The sequence below is a fragment of the Pecten maximus genome, chromosome 8, assembly GCF_902652985.1.
Source record: "Pecten maximus chromosome 8, xPecMax1.1, whole genome shotgun sequence".
Classification (NCBI taxonomy): Eukaryota; Metazoa; Mollusca; class Bivalvia; order Pectinida; family Pectinidae; genus Pecten; species Pecten maximus.
Window position 1 is genome coordinate 28306357 of NC_047022.1, and position 19831 is coordinate 28326187.

The window sequence follows — 19831 nt, forward strand, 5'->3', positions numbered from 1 at the left end:
GAGGTCCCGGATTCGATCCCTAGCGGAGGCAGTGATTTAAATTTAATTTATCATGCGCTCTGTTACACATCTAATGTTTGTAAAAAAAGACTTTACTTTATTTGATAACCTGAAGCCATTAAAACTTAAAAATCAGTAACAAAACCCCCAATTGTAACGTAAACACGAACTAGATAGGATATGTATTAATACATACAAAAAATTATAAAATTGACATTCATTTTGTGATACATCTTTACAACTTGAATCCATCCATAATGTAAAAATAATGTAAAAAATAATGTTAAAATAACCCCGGTGGTATTTTTATGCAAAAGGTACTGGACATTACTTACCTTACCTTGATAGAATATGGTAGCACGGAGTTAGTGGGTTACCTACTCGATGACAGGTGCGCTTTCTGACGATACAACTTTACACATTGAAGTCAATATATTACTTATATATACGACATGAATCTACATATATATCACAATCATTCCATTTGGCAACGTTTAGATACAATAAATTAAATTGATTAATTTGACTTAAGTAACAGCTTGTTAAATTAGTTCTTTAACGCATTGACAGTCAATATTCTTCAAACTACGCATTAACTGATATTTCACATGCTTATATTCCATTGGTCAATTTTGTTTGACTGACCAAGCTTGATATAGTGGGAATCGAAGTAGGGGCGAGGGTCTTTATAATCACTGACCACCACTGGCAGCAAATAAGTAAAAGAATTCTAACATGACATGTTTAATCTAGAGAACACCCAAATCTTATGACAACGTGGAATTGCAATCAGAATTGCAAAACATTTTAATGGGAAAGCTACTTGTGGAGATCCAGATCTAAATTGTCCGGACAGACACCTCTCCGTGACCAATAGAATAAAGAAGAAGAAAATGATGAACAGACTACCAAATCACTGCAACACAAACTCTCCCAGCTTCCAGTCATTTAAAAAATCTTACAAAGGGGCATGATGCCATCGTTCGATACTAGACAACTTTATAGTTCACATCAACTGACAAGTCACGACGACCGAGTGTTCAAAAAAAAAAATTTTTTATAAAATATCAACAAATATTCTCGACAACGTAGACAGGAATTGAAAGATAATATAAATAAGGCATTTCTTCTCGTCTGTCTGCAAGAAGGTATATATTAACCCAGCTCGGTCTACTCCTTGTTACAAATCAGAAGTTTATTCAGGGAATTGTCTTATCTGGTACAGAAACGTCTACCCCATAGGATGATGACGTCATAAGTGTATTGTTTAAAACTGAATGTACGTGTACTCACTTGACCCTAGTACCAATCACAAACAAGGCTGTATCGAAAAAAATATCACAGTTTTATAAAGAAATATCTACTTGGTCGAGTTAGCTCAGGATCGAGACCTTCTGTGGAGGTTAGAACTACTGGCGCCGTACTTGTATCGACCATTTATCAAGCACTCTCTTTTCTTTGATTCAAGTTAACTGTGTGTTTAAAGCCTATTGTGTAGAGAAGATGTGTATTTATATAACAAGGAAACGCCGTAATCCCGGAGCAGTACAACACACTGCCAGTATGTTAAAAATCAGCAAAGATGCGTTAGCTTACCAAGCACGAATCACATTTTGTATAACGATATAAAGTTCAAAGTATGGAAATGTATTAAAATGTATTTACATCGTGTATATGGAACATAACATTGACGATTTTAGTAAAATTAATGTTCTATAAATTAACAACTTATTGCAGGGATGGGACCGATATGTTGTCTATTTTAAGTGTTGTTGTCTTGTGAGTAAAGCAAGTGATTAGCGAATGAGACAGCTAAATATGCTGGTATTAATTCTATCTGATAACTACCTTTGGAGGGTCCAGTGGATGCGTTAAGGGCAATGTTTTATACCAGGTGGTTATTAAAGAGTTGATGTTTAGGATTGATCAAAATCTTTCTGGAGTTAAGAAATGTGCATGTGAAAGATTTGGGGAAAACCCTTCACTTTTTTTATGGATATTATTTTGATCGTCTGTTATCTTTAAAAATCGAATGCACCCGGAAATACTTGACGTCATAGGCACTACATCGATCACTTACACCTATCTTTACTTATAACGTAACCAGCTGGGGCGGCAATAACCGGTAATATAAACCCGAGGATTTCAATTGTCCAATGGTTAATTTTATATTTCTATAGTAATCGCTTACCTACGCTGTTCACGTTTAAAGGAAGATTCGATATTAATGTGTTTGTTCTCAATATAACGACTTTGTGACATGTGTCGACTACTGACGAGTAAACTAAAAACACAAGGTGTCTTGTTTTTGGTCGAAACACAAGATCTCATTGGGAAGTATTCTACACCTTAGTGCGATATGATGTCAGACGTTATTTCTTAGAGCGATATGATGCCAGTCGTTATTTCTTAGAGCGATATGATGCCAGACATTATTTCTTAGAGCGATATGATGCCAGACATTATTTCTTAGAGCGATATGATGTCAGTCATTATTTCTTAGAGCGATATGATGTCAGTCATTATTTCTTAGAGCGATATGATGTCAGTCATTATTTCTTAGAGCGATATGATGTCAGTCATTATTTCTTAGAGCGATATGATGCCAGTCGTTATTTCTTAGAGCGATATGATGTCAGTTGTTATTTCTTAGAGCGATATGATGCCAGACATTATTTCTTAGAGCGATATGATGCCAGTCGTTATTTCTTAGAGCGATATGATGTCAGTTGTTATTTCTTAGAGCGATATGATGCCAGTCGTTATTTCTTAGAGCGATATGATGCCAGACATTATTTCTTAGAGCGATATGATGCCAGACGTTATTTCTTAGAGCGATATGATGTCAGTCATTATTTCTTAGAGCGATATGATGCCAGACATTATTTCTTAGAGCGATATGATGCCAGACATTATTTCTTAGAGCGATATGATGCCAGTCGTTATTTCTTAGAGCTATATGATGCCAGTCGTTATTTCTTAGAGCGATATGATGCCAGTCATTATTTCTTAGAGCGATATGATGCCAGTCATTATTTCTTAGAGCGATATGATGCCAGTCGTTATTTCTTAGAGCGATATGATGCCAGTCGTTATTTCTTAGAGCTATATGATGCCAGACATTATTTCTTAGAGCGATATGATGCCAGTCATTATTTCTTAGAGCGATATGATGCCAGTCATTATTTCTTAGAGCGATATGATGCCAGTCATTATTTCTTAGAGCGATATGATGCCAGATATTATTTCTTAGAGCGATATGATGCCAGTCATTATTTCTTAGAGCGATATGATGCCAGTCATTATTTCTTAGAGCGATATGATGCCAGTCATTATTTCTTAGAGCGATATGATGCCAGACATTATTTCTTAGAGCGATATGATGCCAGTCGTTATTTCTTAGAGCGATATGATGTCAGATATTATTTCTTAGAGCGATATGATGCCAGATATTATTTCTTAGAGCTATATGATGCCAGATATTATTTCTTAGAGCGATATGATGCCAGTCATTATTTCTTAGAGCGATATGATGTCAGATATTATTTCTTAGAGCGATATGATGCCAGATATTATTTCTTAGAGCGATATGATGAGGGCGATATGATGTCAGACGTTATTTCTTAGAGCGATATGATGTCAGACGTTATTTCTAAGAGCGATATGATGTCAGACGTTATTTCTTAGAGCGATATGATGCCAGATATTATTTCTTAGAGCGATATGATGCCAGTCATTATTTCTTAGAGCGATATGATGTCAGATATTATTTCTTAGAGCGATATGATGCCAGATATTATTTCTTAGAGCGATATGATGCCAGACAGTATTTCTAAGAACGATATGATGCCGAACGTGATTCTATTACCATCATCCTGTTTTTAAATTTGAGGAGAAAGTGATAAATCTTGTTTTGCACCGGGGAAAAAAGACGTGTTCCCTTTTGGGATACATGGTCTTATTAACCCAGTCCTTGTCAAGTGGAGATATCTATATTTTGTTTTATTCTACCCCTAGTTTTATCGATTCTAAGTTAATACTTCCTTTGTTCGAAAAATAGGATGAATGAAGTGGCCATAACCAGGGAGAATAACATCATATCATGATTTGTTTTTATGCTGAAACAGCGAGATGCAAAATATTCTAAAATATTCAATAGTTTCCCGGTGACTACCAATTATTACTAGTTGCAGATAACGGACACTTGTAAAAACGAAAGTTGCATCTTAAACCGTGACTACCGTGTAGATGTTACACTCATTCTGCTAATGAACTAATTTCCTCAAGGAATATATGTTGCATTTCGTAAAGAAAACCTGACTACCATGTGATATACTTTACCGCCGTACATGTTGTATCCTTCAATACTGCTTGACTAGTCCGGTACGTTAAGTAGCATATCTCCGTACCTAACCAACAATAATAGCTTTTCATATCTGTAATGCATTATAACATTTTCAAAAATCTTCATCAAATTTTTTTTTTTTTTTTTTTGTTTAACGTCCTATAAACAGCCGGGCTCATTTAATGACGTGCCTGGTCTTGGAGGTGGAGGAAAGCCGGAGTACCCGAATAAAGACCACCGGCCTACTGCCCCATTTGGATTTCATGATGAAGTGTCAGAACACCTTAACCACTCGGCCACCGCGGCCGCGATCTTCTTCATAATGAAAACGATGACGTTATTGTAATAATGATGTAATATTGAGATGGTAAAAAGGTTATTGTAGTAATGTTGTAATATTGAGATGGTAAAAAGGTTATTGTAGTAATGTTGTAATATTGAGATGGTAAAAAGGTTATTGTAGTAATGTTGTAATATTGAGATGGTAAAAAGGTTATTGTAATAAAGTTGTAATATTGAGATGGTAAAAAGATTATTGTAATAATGTTGTAATATTGAGATGGTAAAAACGTTATTGTAGTAATGTTGTAATATTGAGATGGTAAAAAGGTTATTGTAATAAAGTGGTAATATTGAGATGGTAAAAAGGTTATTGTAAAAAAGTGAATCTAGATTTAATCCTTCTCATAGTAAGAATATTCCGCTGTGCCATCGCCAATGTTGAAAACACATAGGGCCTATAGGGAAATATCTTCCCATTTGATGGCTGTGATTTATAAGATAGTACATCGTTATATAAATATTACAACTGATTTTATTGATGATAAGTTAGTATATTGCTATATAGATATTACAACTGATTTCATTTTTAAATGACATACACATGATTATGTAACTATGTTACGATTGCGTTTGTTTTTGACACATCAGTGTCAGTTTTATCATTTCAAAACGAAGAGTTTTAAATTATCATATGTAAGGGGATTTAAATTAGATAAAAATCAGTACCCTAGATAGCTTGACTGTACTTGGACGTTGTTAACTGACTATACGGTAGAATTTAGGACCATAAGGCACCCGATTTTCGTGTTTGATAACTTTAGTTTTAATTGATTAATATAAAATCATTATAACAACTTTACCTTTGTCATTTAGTGACATAATTACTGTTTGTAGTACAGTGTAAATATCAAACCTCGGATAGCACGACAACACATCCATTTGTTTGAGAAATGGTACCAGATGTATTTGTTTTGATAGACACTTGAACCTCTTACAAAGTATTAAGTATGTAGCTGACACGACTGTTCGCTAGTATCTGTACATGTAAGGTAATATCTTATAACAAGTACATGTCGATAGAATGAAAAGTGAGTAATACACGAACTCATCCGATTATGTGACCAGTCAATATTTCTCCATTTTAAAGTGTCGATCAGATACTACCACGTGACTATCTTAATAGTAATATTTTCAGACAAAGGTTTCCCACCTACACAATAGCCATAGAGGTTCAATAGATATCCATTGACTATAATAGGCAGGACCTCCAATTTTTGTCCTCGACCTACCAGATCTACCAAGTAACGCTACCATTTTACATATATAGTATTGATAATAAAAAAAGCACATTCATAGGCCAACACAACTCTTAACCCAGAAGTGTTTACCAAAGGAAACTGCATACCAAAAATAATTTAATAAACTAATTTTGTTTTGGCTGTTTTGTTTAATACCGTGTAATATCCTGCACAGGGGCTTGGCACGATTTTCCAAATGATGGTCCATATATATATGACACTATAATACATATATATATGGACCATCATTTGGAAAATCGTGCCAAGCCCCTGTGATATCCTGTATAGGAAAGTCGACCATCACGCTGACGTTGTACAGCCGGACAGCTGTGAATTACCTTAATATATTTATTCCGTGTCTGAGAGGGGTCGTTATTTATCCTGTTACAATGACAGTTGGCGGTATGTAGTAAAGATATCATTAATATGCATGCAGTAGATGGAAAAACTAAACGTGGTAATCCGTACGAGAAATAAAAAGAAATTCCGAAATCTTTGGAGAGGCGACTAATATATCTGCCTCCTAATCTTTACTTAAAACATACAGTATATTATATATAGAATATCTTTGGAGAGGCTACTAATATATCTGCCCCCTAATCTTTACTTAAAACATACAGTATATTATATATAGAATATCTTTGGAGAGGCTACTAATATATCTGGTCGTCTTAATCTTCACTAAAACATACAGAATATTATAAACTATATCGTTGGCAAGGTTACTAACATGTCTGGCCGTTCTAATCTTTAGTTGAAACATATATCTTTGGTGTGGTATCTTAATATGTCTGGTTGTCCTAAACCTTACGTCACATTCCACTTTGGCACGCCTGGTGATTCTTAGTCTGCACTTTAACATACAGAAAACTGCACTTTACCCCACATCTGTGAACATAGACTTTTTATTATGAAATATGGAAATAATTACACACATTGATTGCACCTCTCGATCCTTCTTATGCCTTGGTATACGTACTGTGAAAACATGTCAGCAATATTTCATTTTAATGTAGAGACAGAGGTTTCATGGTTGTTTAACAAACATGGAACAATATTTAGTTCTGCATACACCTCAACTTCAAGATCCAAGCAAGCTTATCTGCTTATAACGTTTTAATATTTCGACAAACGTTCACAATTTTTTTATGGCGGTACGAAGGGGTTCTTTACGAAAGTGGAATAACATTTAAAATTCCACGTAGTCAGGCAGTTGACCCAGTAACTTTCCGCGTCCATAAGAATAGGACCACGTCGTTTTGGTGACAGGCGAGAGAGACATCTACTGTGACATTCGACCGCCCAAAGTCGTCGTCACCCGAAATATCTGAATTAACTGATATCTGCAGTTGTGTCTGCATACAAATCAATGTGGTTGTCTCAGACCCTCTGTGAGATCTTTGTTTTAACTGATATAAGTAAATGGTAGGTATCTGACGGTAAAATTAACACCAGGTTTAGATTGATAAAGATCACGACACGGTCGACAACATGATCTTATTTGGACACATAATATTTCCATGTGCGATGCTGATATTGATTTAGGACTCGCACAAGTAAACATTTTACTATATGTTATTGCTATTGACTAAATCCCCTCTTTCGCTCATTTGAAATTCAAATGGTGTGAAATTCATATTAAATTAAAGTCTGGCGTTTTCGGTCCCCGATAAATGACATTATAGTATAGGTTTGATGGCAAATAAGACCACACTAGTGCTCGAAATACAGTAACCCTGACATTGACATTGGAGGGGGGAACCCCAACCTCGGGAATTCCCGCCGTCTTTTACATGTAGTCCTTCGTCATTCTATTTCAAGGAGAAATTTTCATTTTTGTTTTTCAAGTCTTAAGGCGTTACTCTTTATTCTCGTATACAGGAAGTACCTATTTCACCTGTTAATTACTCAAGAAAATAGCTACAAACCTCAGAAACATATTTTCTTTAAGGACTTCTTTCAGGTGAAACACCAGCTGATTGGCTGAAATAGTTGGGCGAGTCCTTTAAGAACAAGTATTTGTCTTTTCTTCAGCGTAAACATTATTTGTTCACACTTGGTTACTTGTGATACACATGTGTACCTTTAATAAACCAGTGCTTTAAACTAATATACAAATTCAATACAATTTTATTAACTTTCAAATAATTATAAAATTTATACCTGAAAAATTATTGAAAAACCAATATATTTTTGAAATGTTAGAGACTGAAGGGACCGGTAGTTTGCCTTGTACTAGTCAAGCTTATGCTTATTTGATATGAATAAACATTGATAACCTGATTTTATCTTTGAATCAAACATATCCAATATCCATTCAGCTCCCTTAAGTGGGCTCTCCGAGACATCTGTCAGAATGGGGAGGGGGGGTCAGAAGGGGGGGGGGGGGGGGTAAGCTTAACCTAGCAGTGGTCATTATCCGTTAATCTCATAAACAGGGGGGGGGGGGGGGGGGGGGGGGGGTTTAAGCTTCAGTAACGACACCTGACTGACCTGGCAGTGGTCATTATCCGTTAATCTCATAAACAGAGATAATCTACTACATGTATATAACGTTCATTGAAATTAATTCTTATTGCATTCTGAGAAAACTGGCCGAAAGTACAATAAACTTTCTAAATATCTTAGATTTCCAAAACGGAATGTCCAACACAACAATCACACAGCACTGATCAATACCAACAGTCTACCTAGTGGTGTGTATCTAGGGTCAGGTCTGAAAAGGTGTTCCCATCTGTTGTTCTCCTGCAACAATATATATCGTATAGATAATCCTGAAACACGATATATGGTACAGATAATCCTGAAACACCATATATGGTACAGATAATCCTGAAACACCATATATGGTACATATAATCCTGAAACACCATATATGGTACAGATAATCCTGAAACACCATATATGGTACAGATAATCCTGAAACACCATATATGGTACTGATAATCATGAAACACCATATACGTACCGATAATCATGAAACACCATATATGGTACAGATAATCCTGCAACACCATATATGGTACAGATAATCCTGCAACACCATATATGGTACAGATAATCCTGAAACACCATATATGGTACAGATAATTCTGAAACACCATATATGGTACTGATAATCCTGAAACACCATATATGGTACTGATAATCCTGAAACACCATATATGGTACAGATAATCCTGCAACACCATATATGGTACAGATAATCCTGCAACACCATATATGGTACAGATAATCCTGAAACACCATATATGGTACAGATAATTCTGAAACACCATATATGGTACTGATAATCCTGAAACACCATATATGGTACTGATAATCCTGAAACACCATATATGGTACAGATAATCCTGAAACACCATATATGGTACAGATAATCCTGCAACACCATATATGGTACTGATAATCATGAAACACCATATATGGTACAGGTAATCTTGAAACACTATATATGGTACAGATAATCCTGAAACACCATATATGGTACTGATAATTCTGAAACACCATATATGGTACAGATAATCCTGAAACACCATATATGGTACAGATAATCCTGAAACACCATATATGGTACTGATAATACTGAAACACCATATATGGTACATATAATCCTGAAACACCATATATGGTACAGATAATCCTGAAACACCATATATGGTACTGATAATCCTGAAACACCATATATGTTACTGATAATTCTGAAACACCATATATGGTACAGATAATCCTGAAACACCATATATGATACAGATAATCCTGAAACACCATATATGATACTGATAATCCTGAAACACCATATATGGTACTGATAATCCTGAAACACCATATATGGTACAGATAATCCTGAAACATATTAGGTACTAATAATCATGAAACACCATACATGTACAAGTGTATATGGTATTGATAATAATGAAATGTCATCTTGTATATCGTTTTCTGGTCTAAAACATTACCTACTGAGTTCAAACACCCGGACATACGAAATTCAATCAGCTACATGAATGCCGTGTACTGGACAATACCAATGTTGAGACTACCGGACAATTAGAAATCTGACTAAGACTGTCTTACTCGGACAAGTCTATGTCTATAGTCTCGCATTACTGGGTAGATAGCATTCTCATGAATATCGCTGTACAGACAGCGAAGAACAGGGTCACCTGAACACGTGGTCGTGACATTTAAGAACAATTTTTGTCTTTTCTATAGCCGTAAATCCATTAAAATTAATCTATAATGTTCTGCAGACACAATTTTCAAGTCACAGCAACCTATATTCAGCAGCTCTCTGATATAGCGGATTGTCTCCCTTGATGTGCTGGTGCATCTGACCTTGACTGTGCCAAGAGTAACAATGACCTCGCCTGAGTTGAAGCCCTCATTTCTAATGGTTATTAAGTTATAAACATTATTTTTTCACACTTCGTTACTTGTGATACACATGTGTACCTTCAATAAACTAGTGTTTAAAAACGATATTCAAATTCAATGCAGTTTTATTAACTTTTAAATAATTATAAAATTTATACCTGAAAAATTATTGAAAAACCAATATATTTTTAAATGCAAGAGACTGAAGTGAAGCTTATGCTTATTTGATATGATAACCGGATTTAAAGGGACATCACGGTAAACCAGTTTTTATTTTGTATTTTTTCATATTATTGGGTATATCTATTTAAAAAATATCCTTATGAACAATAACCATTCGAATTTGATGATATATGTACATAAAAAAACATCAATTATTAATTATAAAAAGGTTATCACAATTCGTTGATCAATGATCTGAATATGCAAATTTTGTGACATATACGAAAAAACGCATGCGCACAACATGCTAAAACACCTGAAAACAAAAACGGCTTCCAATGTGAAGCGACTGCGGTTGAAAACGATAACAGCTCCCGCAATGAAGAGGATAATGGGAAAATGGGTCAAACACAAACCTAGAACTAAACTGGGGATGCAGTACAATAGATTGAAACAGTTCAAACATGAAAACAGCAGTAATACGGACGCCGCTCGAATTCTGCTTGATTGCTTGATAGTAGGTCATGACAATCTCGGTAATATTTCCACAAACTCGGTAATATTTATACAGTCTGTACCAGTACATCGCTACTGTCAGTATACTATATGAACAGTGTTTACACTTAGTTATACATAAATATGTGTGCCGGAATATATACAGAACGTGTTATTTAACATTTAAACCACTGTATAATATCGTTATCCAACTAACCCATATGGAATATTTTGCCTTGTAAACTATCGTGTGTTTGTGTTGCCTCGATTTCAAAACAGTCACGTGATGATTTAAAAATAATTTCCGCGCTAAATTTAGAGGGGAATTCCCAACAAAATCGAGTGTTCAAGCTGGACATAAGGATCGACTGTGAACATTGGGACAGCACAGAAACATAACTGGAAAGGAACAAAACACGTACATTCAATGAAAATAACAACGTTTTTACCGTGATGTCCCTCTAAATTTAGCGCGGAAATTATTTTTAAATCATCACGTGACTGTTTTCAAATCGAGGCATTTTCATTTGTAAACACAAACACACGATAGTTTACAAGTTGAAATATTCCATCTGGGTTTGTTGGATAACGATATTATATAGTGGTTAAAATGTTAAATAACACGTTCTGTATATATTCCGGCACAAATATTCATGTGTATATAAGTGTAAACACAGTAACAGTAGCGGTGTACTGTACTGGTACAGACTGTATACATTACTACATACAACAGTCGAACCCACTTAATTTGAAATCGGATATATTGAAATATCGTTTAATTTGAAGTGAAATACAATCCCTGTCAAAATGTCTTCTTTGTCATTGCATTGTTTCATCGGTTATTTTGAAATCGGTTTATTTGAAATATCGTTTTATTTGAAAGGAAATTATTGCCCCCGGCAATGCTAAACCATTGTTTATGTATCGCTTAAATTGAAAGTCGCCACGATTGGCTTAGATTATATAATTACCGGCCGTTACGGTACGTGCGTCCGATCAATAGATAGGTAGAAATGAAATTCTTATTTACACAATACAAATAAATTGTGACTTTTAATCATTAAATGCGTTCGTTATGAGCATGAATTTGTATTTGTTTACGAATTAACGTCGAGGGATACAGCTTATTTTGACTTCTGCTACATATACACATCGAAATTGACTCTCATTTAACTATACGCGAGACAATTACAAATGACGAGGCCATTCTTAGGGATTCGACAGAAAATGATAACAACGTAACCAGAACAGTGATATTGACAACGACCCTCAAACGATTCGTGAAAATCCATCTATCATCGACGCACATGTCCGGTTTCAGATGGTAGTTTCTTGGAAAGTAGCCCGGATGTACCGGAAACTGTTTTCACGTGTGTCCGCGAACTCAACATAAACAAAAACAAGCAACAGTGGAAGACTTCTCCCGTCGAACTTCACATTATTTTTAATAAACTGTGAAACTATTATCATTTTGGAACCGATTGTAAATACTGACTAAGTAAAATCAACTACAGTGTATATTGAACAATGGTGTGTTGTTTGACGTAGCGCGGTACTGAAATATGTCGGCCAAAGGCTGGATCCCGGTTATATTGAAAACCGGTTAATTTGAAGTATTTTTCCATTCCCCGAGCATTTCAATATAACCGGGTTCGACTGTACATTACCTGTTTACCAAGGTAGACACACATTACCTGGTTCCACATCATATAATGGTACCACATCATATAATGGTACCACATCATCTAATGGTACCACATCATATAATGGTACCACATCATATAATGGTACCACATCATATAATGGTACCACATCATATAATGGTACCACATCTACCACATCATATAATGGTACCACATCATATAATGGTACCACATCATATAATGGTACCACATCATATAATGGTACCACATCATATAATGGTACCACATCATATAATGGTACCACATCATATAATGGTACCACATCATATAATGGTACCACGTCATATAATGGTACCACATCATATAATGGTACCACATCTACCACATCATATAATAGTACCACATCATATAATGGTACCACATCATATAATGGTACCGCATCATATAATGGTACCACATCATATAATGGTACCACATCATATAATGGTACCACGTCATATAATGGTAACATGTCATATAATGGTACCACATCATATAATGGTTCCACGTCATATAATGGTACCACGTCATATAATGGTACCACATCATATAATGGTACCACTTCATATAATGGTACCACATCATATAATGGTACCACGTCATATAATGGTACCACATCATATAATGGTATCACATCATATAATGGTACCACATCATATAATAGTACCACATCATATAATGGTACCACATCATATAATGGTACCACATCTACCACATCATATAATAGTACCACATCATATAATGGTACCACATCATATAATAGTACCACATCATATAATGGTACCACATCATATAATGGTACCACATCATATAATGGTTCCACATCATACAATGGTACCACATCATATAATGGTACCACATCATATAATGGTACCACATCATATAATAGTACAACATCATATAATGGTACCACATCATCTAAAGGTACCACATCATATAATAGTACCACATCATACAATAGTACCACATCTACCACATCATATAATAGTACCACATCATATAATGGTACCACATCATATAATGGTACCACATCATATAAAAGTACCACATCATATAATGGTACCACATCATATAATAGTACCACATCATATAATGGTACCACATCATATAATGGTACCACATCATATAATAGTACCACATCATATAATGGTACCGCATCATATAATGGTACCACATCATATAATAGTACCACATCTACCACATCATATAATAGTACAACATCATATAATGGTACCACATCATATAATGGTACCACATCATATAATGGTACCACATCATATAATGGTACCACATCATCTAATGGTACCACATCATATAATGGTACCACATCATATAATGGTACCACATCATATAATGGTACCACATCATATAATGGTACCACATCATATAATGGTACCACATCATATAATAGTACCACATCATATAATGGTACCACATCATATAATGGTACCACATCATATAGTGGTACCACATCATATAATGGTACCACATCATATAATGGTACCACATCTACCACATCATATAATAGTACCACATCATATAATGGTACCACATCATACAATTTGTATAATGGTACCACATCATATAATGGTACCACATCATTGGTTTCAAGCTCAAGCCGATCTGATCAGCTATCCGATAAAACAGCTAATCACCAATGATATGTTATCCTAAAGCAGAACTAGTTACTAAAATGTGTGTGGTTGTTGATATTATCAAGTACAAGACTAAAGTCCTGTACAACAATACTGTATATATCGTCGATATAATGTGTCCTGACTGGGTGACGTGTCGGTACTCCGACTTACGGAAGTCTAACTCAACATCAACTTGTCAGTAGAAGATTATACACGTCACGATCTACTACGCTAAATCAGTAAATGACAACGCAGCAATTTCATTTCTTAAAATATATCAAATGTGTGTGTGTTATTTTACTCAAACTTCTGTTTTGTTAATCATGAAGTAATGGTACACACTACAGACGCGCCTTTTGTATGATAATAAGGTCGTGTCCTTTTCCTCCATCACGAAATTCACGTGTTTAAGATTGTATAGAATCAGCTTACATAAAACTAATCTGTATTGAGGAATATTGAAGTCTGGTTTATTACGTATCCGAATCTAGGCTCATTATGCAAACACACGAATGATGATGACACACCCACACAAGGGATGTTGCGCCTCATCTAATGCATAATAATTTCATTCTGAACAGTACCCATATGTAATAGGGAAATGAACTTTTTCTAGGTAAATAACATGACTTTAACATTTAACACATGATCCAGAGCAGTCCAGAGGTATGAGGAGTTTTAATATCACCTGATATGTACCGGTCGTACGTATCGATCACTGGCGTGACAATACCAGATAACAATGTCTAATTCGTATATATTACACTTTTATTTTTTTTGATGTTTTCGGTTTTATTCAAATGAATTAAAATATACAGTGTAACTAATGAAACCTTCGATTCGTTATGAAACATGTGTAAAACAAATTCGAAAAGTCCGGTATAATGATTTCGATATATCTGAGACAATAGGCGAGACTGCCTTTATTGTACAATTAAAACTAAGGCTGTAAAAGTAGTAGGACGTAGGCTTACCCCTAGCGGAATAGGAGAAACTCTTTATTGTACAATTTTGTGCATATATCAGAACTATATCTATCATGGAGTAATTCAATTTAACTATAACCCTTCGAGTTTTAAACATAATTTAAATATAGTGATATGTTGGGCATATACATAATTAAAACTAAGTATAAACTAAGTTATAAGAATGCATGCTTACCTTAGCGGAATAAAATTGTATATTAAGGTATCCGTGTTCTGGTCAGACAGGCGCTTCGTGTGTTATTGCCGACGACTACATATCACATTTAACTTGAGAGCGTAGTAGCCCGGTCTTACACCAGTGAGTGATGAACCAAGTAAAAAACTTCTACACAGATTGTATGTATTACGGTGTTACACTTTAAGAGCTCCATACGGTGCTCTGTCTATTAGCATTATGAGGCCTGTATTAATTATAACCCAGTATACTCTGACTAGTTACAGCCGCAGTAGGAACGATACACCGATACAGTCATTTACATTCTTTATCATATTGTTTACTTAAAATTTAAAACAAAACTCAGTCAATATAAACTATGGCATCAAATCAATACCAAAATAATAGAGGGGGTTCGTCACTAGTAACAACAACGGAAACTACATTTAATGTCGTTTGATGCTTCATACACCAATCTTAGTACCCAGTATCGGAAATCTATACCACGCTATTAGTGTTATGTCCAGTGTTAATTGGACTAAAACCTTATTTCACTAGACGACTTATCATCAGAACCATTGATATTACATCTACGTATACCTATATTGAATCATGGCCTTGTAAACAGGAAGCTGTTTACTATCCAAGTATATAAAATGATAATGTTTAATATTTTTTCTTTTTTCATGCTCATAAACATGCGATGAATTAACGAAACTGTCAGTTTATTCTACATATAAATGCCTTTCAGGGTCGTTCAATAAAAGGATCTTATTATACTTACACAATACTATTGAATGTATTACGTCAAATAGTTCAAATGATGGTACAAACAAGTTAAAACTCCGGTAAATAGGAATTTACTAACAGATACAGTGTATTCCATATACAATGATAGAAAACAGTGTAATACATAGAATTATGTACAACAGAATAACAGAATATAGTATACTATGATATAGAATAATAGAGTATAATATGATGTAGAATAATAGAATATAGGGGAGGGGGTTGCTAACAAATGTTCCATAGAATGGGTTGTCTTAGCAATTGTTCAATAGAAGGAAGATGTGTTAACAAATGTTCAATAGAATGGGTTGTCTTAGTAATTGTTCAATAGAAGGAAGATGTGTTAACAAATGTTCAATAGAAGGGAAGGTGTGTTAACAAATGTTCAATAGAAGGGGTTGTCTTAACAATTGTTCAATAGAAGGAAGATGTGTTAACAAATGTTCAATAGAATGGGTTTGTCTTAGTAATTGTTCAATAGAAGGGAAGATGTGTTAACAAATGTTCAATAGAATGGGTGGTGTCCTAGCAAATATCCAAATAAAAGGGGAGTTGTGTCAACAAAAAAATATCATTAGAAGGGAAAGGAGTCTTAACAAATGTTCAATAGAAGGGGAGTGAGTATGAACAAATGTTCAATAGAAGGGGAGTGAGTATGAACAAATGTTCAATAGAAGGGGTGTGAGTATGAACAAATGTTCAATAGAAGGGAGGGGGGGGGGGGGGGGGGTATTGGGGGGGGGGGGGGGTCTTAACAAATGTTTAGAGCTACATGAGTGTACATGTAGATAGAGTACTTATTTACACTAGAATTAGTTTTATAGAATTCCCCATATTTGTTATAAAGCTTGACAGTATATCGACCATCTTTGTCGTATTGTATAAATAAACGTCATGGTATGACGGATTATTTGACATATACAGACACTTAGTTGTAACACTAAAACTGTCTATATATATATATTGATCTTTTTAACTATAAATATACCATTATAAAGAACTTATTACCAACCTTATTTCTGAGGTATTAACCGAATGTGTCCTAACTTGAAGATTTGAAAATTGAATTTCAATTAATAAAACGCCAAAACATAAAACACGGTAACTTAATAACAAACTACAAAGGAATTGTCCCCTGTGTTGTTGATGAAATATGGTAGATTTTCACCTCAACAGATTTATAGGAGGACGATTAACATCTTTCCATGTCGGGTAGATTTTATCACGATACCTCAGACATGATGGCCGTGTCGAGTTCATTGAAGATGATTCAGAGACAACGTTTTCCCGCGATAACATTCCAAACATCTATCTCCAATCTACAGACATTGTCATCTGTATGGCGAAAACCTAACACCCGATTGCATTCATTATCAATCAACTTAACGCATCGTATTTCCATAATATTTCAAAAAGTTTATGACAATCTCGAAAAATGTGATATGATACCCGAGGTTTTAGATACATGATATGATCAGGAGAGCATTCAACGACCGAGGACGTCTGACCTATGTAAGGTACATGAGAGTATTCAACGACCGAGGACGTCTCACCTATGTAAGGTAATGAGAGTATTCAACGACCGAGGACGTCTCACCTATGTAAGGTAATGAGAGTATTTAACGACAGAGGACGTCTGACCTATGTAAGGTACATAGGAGTATTCAACGACTGAGGACGTCTGACCTATGTAAGGTAATGAGAGTATTCAACGACTGAGGACGTCCGACCTATGTAAGGTACATGAGAGTATTTAACGACCGAGGACGTCTGACCTATGTAAGGTTCATGAGAGTATTCAACGACCGAGGACGTCCGACAATTGTAAGGTACATAGGAGTATTCAACGACAGAGGACGTCTGACCTATGTAAGGTACATGAGAGTATTCAACGACCGAGGACGTCTGACCTATGTAAGGTAATGAGAGTATTTAACGACCGAGGACGTCTGACCTATGTAAGGTACATAGGAGTATTCAACGACCGAGGACGTCTGACCTATGTAAGGTAATGAGAGTATTTAACGACAGAGGACGTCTGACCTATGTAAGGTACATGAGAGTATTTAACGACCGAGGACGTCTGCCCTATGTAAGGTACATGAGAGTATTCAACGACCGAGGACGTCTGACCTATGTAAGGTAATGAGAGTATTCAACGACCGAGGACGTCTGACCTATGTAAGGTAATGAGAGTATTCAACGACCGAGGACGTCTGACCTATGTAAGGTATACGTACATGAGAGTATTTAACGACCGAGGACGTCTGACCTATGGAAGGTACATGAGAGTATTCAACGGCCGAGGACGTCTGACCTATGTAAGGTAATGAGAGTATTCAACGACAGAGGACGTCTGACCTATGTAAGGTACATGAGAGTATTCAACGGCCGAGGACGTCTGACCTATGTAAGGTACATGAGAGTATTCAACGACCGAGGACGTCTGACCTATGTAAAGTACATGTAGGAATCGGTAAACGTGCTGCTATTGTCATCAGTCTCGCCGAAAACGTATTTCATAATCTATTTTTTTTTTTTTTTTTTTTGCGGTTTTTATGAAACTGACAATAATTTGTACCGTTAATTTTTGTCAATGTATCCATTAGCGCATTCTAATTTCATCCTCCCAACTGTAGTGAATAAAGGATATCCTTGATAATAACAACCTTTAGAGTGTATCAATAAAAACAAGATGGTCTGAAATAATTTGTAGAAATGGTGAACAAGGGTTTAGATAAATTTTCAAATCTCATTTATTCGATTTGCAAAGTAGTAAAACAAGAATATCGACAATGATGGCTCGCTACGCAGGTTCATCAGAGAATATTTATATTTTCACTTAATTTTGACTCAATGAACCTACCACAGTTAACTCAAGTCATTTTCCAATGAACTATATCAAGTCCGGCGTAGGAATACATTTGTCGAGCTTGGACTATATTTTTTTAATTCCTTTTTAAAAGTGATCATATTTATATGAAATAAATTCCATTAAATTTTTTTTTTAATCCGTTATTAAGTTTGTTCACGAAAGAAATCCTGAAAGTAATAACCATATGTAGACAAATTTATTATGAACTGCTTCGCAGTTCATAAAATTTGTCTCAAGACCTATTGACGTTTATACCCCCATACACCTCAACATAATTATATTCAATCCTTAATTAAAGCATTCATACAGAGAACTCGATTGATGTCACTGGAAACAGGAATCAGATTATCAAACATGACTTAACTGGAAATTACATAGAATTCGTTTTTGTACTTATGTTGTTTTTTTCAAACTGAGGCACGAATCCAGGGTTAGTTTCGAACTCTCCGCTGAGTGTAAATTTACATCATTGCCTAATTGAGAAAATTTGCTCTAAAGAAATACAAAGTGATGTAGAAAAGTTTTATAGTGTAATGAAATTATACAATTGTGTTATCATTTATCATTATGATATTTGTCGAATGATCTCGACACGGTTCAGTGAACAGATGAAATTAACAGAAGACATATCGTTATTGATATACTTATGTGTTTTAGCCAGAGGTTATACAATTGTGTTTATATTAAACATTATCACAGGACTGTATTTGTGTAGTTACATGACGTGGGCGAGACATCGCCATATCCCT

The 19831-nt window shown here is 35.1% G+C and overlaps 1 protein-coding gene across 1 annotated transcript in view; it reads right to left on the bottom strand.

Annotated features, from left to right (window-relative positions):
* The window catches only part of LOC117333071 (beta-1,3-galactosyl-O-glycosyl-glycoprotein beta-1,6-N-acetylglucosaminyltransferase-like), a 36340-nt gene extending 20729 nt beyond the window's left edge, over positions 1-15611 (bottom strand). The window contains exon 1 of the mRNA XM_033892197.1: positions 15440-15611. The gene's annotated coding sequence lies outside the window, so the exon portion shown is untranslated. The remainder of the gene's footprint in view (positions 1-15439) is intronic.
* Positions 15612-19831: the final 4220 nt, after the last annotated feature.